The following is a 7574-nucleotide window of genomic DNA, read 5'->3' on the forward strand; positions in this document are numbered from 1 at the left end:
AGTATACCAATTTTTGAAATAATCAAGAATATTAAATAATTGGGCATTTGATTCAAAGATATAAAGCTTACGCAGTCTACAAAACTGTTTTTTCTAAATTGAGATCCAGAACGTATTTTATTTGAGTTCAATTTATATACTTATATTTATATATTTATATATTTATATCAGTGATGTCATAGCAATAACCTGGACTTGAACATGAGTAAAACAAAAGGACTAATAGTGGACTTTCAGAGGCACAGGCCACACACTCATAGCCCACTCAGTATTGATGGAACAGAAGTGGAAACAGTCACCAGCTTTAGGTTTTTGGGAATTCACATTTCTAATGACCTAACCTGGACTGTGAACACAAGCATTATCTTGAAGGCTCAGAAGCGCCTCTATTTCCTGAGGTGCCACAAGCGATGGGGGATGCCAGTACCTGTGTTGGTGAACTTCTACCACTGCACCATCGAGAGCATCCTCACCAACGGGATCACCGTGTGGTAAGGCAGAGAATGGTGAATGTGGCCCAGAAGATCATCGGCTGAGTCACCACCCCAGGCATGAGCTCTTCACCCCACTTCCCTCAGGCAAGAGATGCTGTACAAGAGCATATAGACACTTACCACCATATTATTCAATAGCTTCTACCCACAAGCAGTGCGATTGGCGAGCACATTTGGCCATGCCCCTCGGACCACATCTACACCATTTAACTCATTGCAATTTTAGTTATTACAGTCATCGTTTACATGTCTGCATTGTTTACATTCGAACTGTTTAGTTGTTTACTTGTATACTGTCTACTGTTTGTTTGTATATTGTCTTGATGCACTGCCTGCACTTTGTGTTTTACACTTTTTTAACAATCGAGAGACTTTCTGTAAGTAAGAATTCCATTGTACCTCTAAATTTACCGGTTACATATGGCAATAAAGTTCAAGTTCAAGTTCAAATGCAGTACGTTCCTATACATCAAAGCATAAATCACTGGATGGGTGGCTTTATAAAGTCTGTTTTGTAGATTTTTGGCAGCTTCTCTTTAGTTTTTCATATGGCCTGATCTGACAGCTTTCATCAAGTCACTGACAAGTTTGAATCCCTCTTGATCCGTTTCAAACTCTAGTTGGAAAAGTTGAGTTTTTCCATCACCTGAAGTACAGTATGTGCCATGATGTGAGAGTGTTTAAGAAGATAATCAGTTTTCAAGCAAGTAATTCACAATTTTCCTAGGATTTTCATAAGATTTTGTGATGGAATGATGTCTCCGGGGCATGTACAGTAGTTCTCTTAGTACCCAAGCACTAATATTGTGGTCAATATGTGCATTACTGTGCAAGAACCTGCATTCTCAGTGGCAGTGTTTGTGACCACTTTGTAATTGTAGTATGTTGTATGGTAGTATGCAGTATGCAATCCAAAAGGCACTTCTTAAAAAACCCTTGTCTTATTCAGACCATTGTTCTTGTGATTGTTACATTAGAGACTTCCCTTCATTTTGTGACTGGACGTGAGGAGACTTTGTGATTGATTATAGGTCATGCAGAAGTCTCTTGTTTGCCAGCTTATGTGTTCTAGCTCAACTCTGTGTTTAGTCTTAGGTGGTGTAGTGAGTTTCGTTGGCTTGTGATAAATCCATTCTTTTTAGCATTGGTTTTCCCAGATGTGTACCATGACTTTTTTTTCCTTGAGAAAATAAAACTGCTCCTCATGTGAATGACATTAGGACAGCTCTTATATTTACTTCTACTGTATTTCTCCAGGCTTTTGTGCAGTAAAGTTTCCCTTGGGTTGTTAGCAATATACTGTATATCAATGGATAAGTATAAAAATGATGCCAGATCCTTGTATCAAGATTCTACTAAAAATAAAGTGAGCAACCCTCTTTTGTTGGTAATTTTCTTGAGTTCTTGCAATTTTCACTTTAGCAAGGTTCTGTATTGAATTATTTAAAAGTATTTAAAAACCTATTCTCTAAAAAGTGTTGTGTTTACCTCAGTTCACACACGCACTATGACTGCCTTTGCAATGCCTTAGTGAAAAATGCCTGGTTTGAGTTTAGAAATAGAACTAGAGGCCATCAGGCACCTCAATATGTAGATCTTGGATGTTGCATTGACTGAATTGATTGATTAATTAATTGATTAATATGTACTGTGAACAGTATGTGTAAGTGTAAAATGTATTTTTGTTGTTTTTTGTAAGTGTAATATTTGTTTTATACTGTTTTCTTTTTTTTTTTTTAATCTGGGATACATTGGTGCATAAAGTACGGCAATAAAGTATTGAACTAAAATTCACTTGGAACAACAACACACAAGAATAAAGTGTCCTGAAAGAAATATGGAGTGTTTGTTGAAAAGTTTGCTTAACCTGTTTGGTTGAGGGCTGACCTCATGGCCAGGACCCCTGTGCAAGGTGACAAAGGGGCAGCTGCAGAGGTTGAGATGGGGTGGAGGAGGAATGAAAAAGATGAATGTGAGGGAGAGAAGGGGGTCACATACGGTTTTTATAGTGTTTTAGGAAAGGGAATGATATTGGGAATGACTGCTAAATATTGACTGCCAGGTCTGATTGAATGTGGTTGTTGTCTTCCCTCCCAAGCTTTGGTTACAAACTCCATTAATGGCAATAAGGTACTGAGCTGAATTGATAGCATTCAGGATACTGCACAGCACACTGTACAGAAAGAAATGGCCAAATGTCATTTTGCACATTTCTGAAAGTAACTTTTTTGCTAGCAATTTCCATGCACTTAGATTCTCAGAATAATGACTCATGAAAATTAAAAGAAAATAACATTTCATAGCTGTTATTTTCTGAGGATGGGGCAAAGTAATTTCTAAACCCAGCAGAAATAGAGAGAAACATCTATGACTATCTTTGAACATACAGTTCAGAAATGGTATTAGGAGCAGATAATATCTGGGGAAATTCCTGGCATGCTTATCTCTTGATATAAAAAGTCACACTTTGTGCACAGATGTCTGTTCGGTGACAGCGATGTCTGTAGCAGTGATATTTTAATGTGTGGGCCAAGGTAAATAAATGCACACACACAGCCCAAGAGTAAAAATAAGTGCCCTTTATTCTGTAACGCAGGGAATATAGTCTAAACCACATGCCATTAACAAAATAAAAGTTTGAGCTCCTCTATGAGCTACTAAGTACGCACACTCGGCAGGTAAGCTGCTTCCAAAACTCGTTCATCAAAAATACTGCTTTTCCAGAGAATTCAGCCTCTTTCCATGACTCAGTGAAAAACCCATGTCCAGAGGTCACAAAAGCTCCAGTATCCATCAGTTGCTCATATTATTCCTTCTCTCTCTCTTCCTCCTTCTGGTGAAATCACATGATTTATTGGGCAATCATTTTGCTGCATCCTTTTTATATCCTAACTCTAAAAAGTGGAACCTGAAAACACACACTGAGCGAAACTTTGCCAAGAAAAATATTGGCAAGAAAGCAAAAAATGTCAAATGTGTCAAGAAAGAGGCACTCTCCCATATGTAACATTGATGCAATGCATCTTCCCGAGATGGCCTGTTTACTCTGTATTCTTTCGGTGATATTGCTTCCCAAATTCAAAGCATTGAAATGATTCTGCTTTCTACTATTGTTATAGGCACTAAGTAGATCTGAGTGCATCCTCATGTGTTGACAGTGGAGGAACTGTGTAAATCAACACCTCATACATTCTCAGCAAAAACTGAATGCTTTCTCATTTAATGCTGGTCAGTTCCAGAGTGCTCATCGTCTTTGTAAAATGTGCTTTGCCCATGTGCAAAAGACCAGTTAGCAAACTGACTACTTGGCACAGGATTTCCTGTTTCTAGCATTTGATTCCTTTGTAATGTCTCCTGATTAAAAGCACTTTGCAGCAGCACATTGCAAATTGCTCTCCTTTAGCACTGTAAAAGAGGATCTTGGATGTGTGTTAGCTGAAACATTTGCTTGTATTCTGTGGTGCTGATAACAGATAATTAATTGAGACCACAAAGAAGTCAATTTTCTTATATTTATCATTTCGGGAAAAACAATAACACAAATTTGCACTTTTCCATTGCACTTTGATTTGCAGATCACAGAAGAAATTTCACACACCCAAACACACCTGTGACAAGAAAGAAAATTAAATTAAAGCCAAGACAAATATTATGGTTTCATGTTGTCACAATAAATGGCTCTTAAACTTCTGCTGTGTATAACATTTAGCAAAAACAGAAACAATTGATTTATGTTCTTCCTAAATCCATCCTTATTTAGCTTTTGATTCAGTTTTTAAATAAAAACTGAAATACAATCCTGGAGATTAGATCCACAAAAGTCATGTAGACGGTGTTGGTCATTATATAGAAAGTGCTTTTCTGCTGTGGACCAGAATTAGAGTCAGGTTGAAAGTGTCATCTCATTGCTAGTTTTGTGAGCTTGAATACTATTCTGGAGTGCAGTATATAGTCTTTATTTTTAAATTCTGTAAACAAAACCATTGCTCACTGTAGCATTTGCCTGTAATCACCTTTAGCATTTCACTATTTAATTTTGTTGTCTTTTTTAGACACAGCAGGTAGCAGATTCTCTTTCAAGTCTTTGCACGAATCAGGTTGCACCCTTTTTAAAAAACGTTGTTCATCTATTTTCTTGATAGGCTCCCTACACATAATTACAATCGTCCAGCGGTTGTTCTGATACTTCTGTTTTGAAAACATTGTCATTTTCTTGTAGAAAAATAATAAACACTGAACGTTCTACTTAAAATTCAAAATTTATAAGGTTGTTTTATCTTTCTCTTAAAATAGCCAAATGTGCTAGGCCTTAGTTTAGTATTAAACTCAGAGGCCAATTTGAAATGTGCTTGTGTTGCATTGTAACTGCTAACACTCTTATCTTTTCTATATCATATCATGTTAAAGGGCTGTGATATGAAACGGCTCATCAACATAGTATTAAAACATTAACATTTTTACCTGTGTTTACAATACTTGTGAAATGGCATAGCTTTTTCAGTATTGTACTTTACAGTGAAAGTTTAAGTGTGGTGCGTCCTTCCTGGACACTCCCAAACCCTGTGGCACCAAAACAAGGTTGTTTACGAGCAGGAGAACTAATCTCAATCAGTTATCTAATGTGCTATATATTGCTCTGATCAGAGTCATAAAACTGGGACTCGCTGTACAAAAATGGCTCCTGTGTTCTGCTATTGATGTGCACGTGGCTGGTTAAGACTGGAAACTGTATTTTTCAGTTTGTAAGAAATAGGGTTTTCTAAGGGAATCATCTGGTGCAAAGAGTGTGATATTTTTCCTTCCATGAATAAGGTTGCAACTTATGTTTGCCTGTCCAATTTAGAATTCCCAGTCGGTAGCTCAACTATGTTCCTGATATACCTGGGCCACCTAGAGAAGTTCAAGTGCTTATGTGTCCAGGTGTCTGTTTCCAGGATGGCCAGTAGAAAAACTGGCCTTGACAGTGAGTGAAGCAGAAGACAGATGCTGTGTTCAATAAGAAGATGCATTTTTCTTTACTTGTAAATGCAATATTTATATGGGTGTAGTGTTTTACTACTTAACAATGAAGAGAAACTTTGTAAAGGAAGTGTGTGATCACAAGGCACACAGTACAGATGGCTGCTTAGCAGAAAAAGATGAAGCTCTGTGTGGCTCAGAGATCAGGCTCTCTGGTTCAGCTCCCAGAGGTTAGCTGTGACCAAAGTCCCCCAGGTAGTGGTTTACAGTTATAGAAAGCAGTATAGGAGAGCTAGATGGGTCTGAGGCCTACCAAGTTATCCTTAACATCCTTAAGATCTTGGCTTGTGGGGCATCTGGAAGAATGCAGCAGTATCTGTCCTCAGTCCAGCATTATGTAGCTGGGATCTGAACTGCGCCAGGAACATGGAAGAAATGCCCTGTTGCATCGGTAAGTGTGACTGGTGAAGTGAAATACAACTACACTGCAGGCAATCCAATGCCTTCACACCACTTGTGAGTATAATATATCTCACTTACAGCTGCTGTGTAGGAGATCTGCATGGACAAACACTTGGGTAAAATTCATCCCATCACTTCATTAAAGAAACATTGGGCACAGTACAATTATAACTCTGTAATAGATAGATAATACTTTATTAATCCCGTAGGGAAATTGATGAAAGTATTATTGGGCACAGTACAATTAACTCTGTAATAATGTTAGACCTATAATTAATATCAATCCTAACCAATCCAATCTCATTCACATGCTTCATATCCATTTAATATGCAGTAAATCTGTGTGCAGAGTTCCCAGATTAGTACCAGCTCAGTGAAACAGGACTCCTTGTGACATCACCAGACTTCAGAATGCCATAAAGCAAGCTAACAGCACAGGGTATTAACACTAATGATTATTAGGAAGTAAAGTGGAAAGCATTCATATTTTTTGTTTCACGATACAGAGCATGACACAATGATAAATTGTTTAAATCTAGCTAGCTATGGTTTGGCTTTTTACCCAGGAGGGCAGGGGTGGATTCATCACACGAGCATTGTTTCCTAAAAGGCTTGATCAACTGACACAGCAGCGTGTGAAGTAAATGCTCAGATGCTGATATAGATAATTGTAAAACTGATGCCTTTGCGTTTGAGATCTCAGAACCAACAGGCAACATTGGACAGTATCTGTTTCGCGTAAGCATAAATCCTTGTTCTGCACAGCCAGATGTGTCCTAAATAAATATGGATTTATTCCAGCCCTTTCTCTGTTCTTGTCTGGAGATGGGATACCCATCCCTGTTGTCTCAGTTAATTTTTCCCAATTCAGTAATGAAATCTACCATTATAGAATGTAATGTAATGAAAACCTACATTGCAAGCCAGGACATTTTCTCATGATAGAAATTGCTCAGACACAGTCTTGTTATTTAAATCCTGTGCAATACACTTGGCTGTTTTAATATTGCTCATGTAACAAGGCTGTGGGTTCAAATCCCAAGAGAGATTCTGCTCAGATACTCTTTAGCAAGCCTCAATCCTCTTTCCCCACATTGCTCCAGTACCCTGCTGTGTAATTTGGTACACATGCTTTGGATAAACTATCAATTCAACATAATAAGTACAATAAGTATTAGGTATATATAATAATAATAATAATAATAATAATAATAATAATAATAATAATAATAATAATAATAAGACTGGTAGAACTGCCATCAAACGGGGAATATTCCAAGGCAACTCCTTGTCACCACTGCTATTTTGTGTGTCAATGATTCCACTGACTAATTTTCTTAACAGCGGTAACATAGGATAAAGAGCACAGGGTCAGCCACCTGCTTTACATGAACGTTACATAGCTGTTCGCTAACGATGATGGTCAGCTGGATCAAGAGCCCAGCATAGTCAAGACATTTAGTGATGACATCCAGATAGAGTTTGAACTGGACAAGTGCTGCAAAGTGACCATCAAGAGAGGCAAACTTGACACTGGCCCGAACACCAGACTAAATGATGACGGCGAAATCCAGAATCTTGAACAAGGTCTACAAGTACCTTGGTGTAGACCAAACCAATGGTATTCAACAAAATAAAAGAGAAAATCCAGAAAGAATA

Source organism: Lepisosteus oculatus, chromosome 19, assembly GCF_040954835.1.
Source record: "Lepisosteus oculatus isolate fLepOcu1 chromosome 19, fLepOcu1.hap2, whole genome shotgun sequence".
In the NCBI taxonomy this organism is placed as follows: Eukaryota; Metazoa; Chordata; class Actinopteri; order Semionotiformes; family Lepisosteidae; genus Lepisosteus; species Lepisosteus oculatus.